Source organism: Denticeps clupeoides, chromosome 9 (genome assembly GCF_900700375.1).
Source record: "Denticeps clupeoides chromosome 9, fDenClu1.1, whole genome shotgun sequence".
Lineage (NCBI taxonomy): Eukaryota > Metazoa > Chordata > Actinopteri > Clupeiformes > Denticipitidae > Denticeps > Denticeps clupeoides.
Genome location: NC_041715.1, coordinates 12,739,303 through 12,740,317, shown reverse-complemented (window position 1 = coordinate 12,740,317; position 1,015 = coordinate 12,739,303).

Genomic DNA, 1,015 nt, shown 5'->3' with positions numbered 1-1,015 from the left:
CCGGTGTCGCTCAGTCATAAAAAAAAAAACCCCGCTGGAACCACGCCCACCCTTAATCTCATTGGTTAATATGGATCCGTCGCTGCCTTTTCCCGCGTTTGATTGGACAGGTAAGGTGTTTGTCAAGTGCGGCCGCCCTGCATCACTTCCTATTACAGCCAGCTTGGCATTTCAGCACTAGACAATTTTTATTAACGCAGGATGTTGGTGTAACTCGGTAGGTTTTTTATTTCAGATTTTAATAAAAATTGTATTAAATAAAGAGTGCCATCACTTTGAGCGATAAAACGTTATACAAGTATGTTATAACCACATGAATAGTGAGTTAATCGGCGCTGGAAAACATATAGCCATAAACTATTAATGCTGTCCACATAAAGAGACATTAATAATAAACTATGAGAATTGGTATCTGGTGTATGTAAACAATCGAAACAAATTGTGTCTTGAGAGGTTAAATAGTACAAGCTCCTGTTCCTTAACTTATAAGTTATTTGTTAATGCATGTTTAAGAAACTGGCCATTGCAGCCGATCATTATCATTACCACGAGTGTTTTTTCTGACTGAAACATAACCCTTTATTTTATATCAACTTTTCGAACCATTACTAAATTAAAAAAAATCAGAACGGCCTCCGTACGAGCATTTAATGGACTCGGGTATTTTTCAGGGCATGCAATGTAAAACTGGGTTTCCTGAGGACCAGGCATTCACACCCCGTTGAGGAAGGCAGCCTCATGAGTCATCGCAATAAATTGCATTCCAGAAACTTCGACTCTTACCGCCCCACGCAGTCCTCTTGCCTGAGAAGGAACAGCGCCCCCTTTCGTTTGGAAATGGCGCCGCGGCCCGTGATGAACCGGATTTGCAGTTTTCTTTATATTTACTATTGATATTCACTATCGCCACCCCTTATATAAACTGGTGCCCCCTGCCTGCCCCCTCCCCACAGAAAAAAGCGTAGACACGCCCCTGCTGTCTATGTGTTCATAAAACTCTTTTCTGACCTTATTC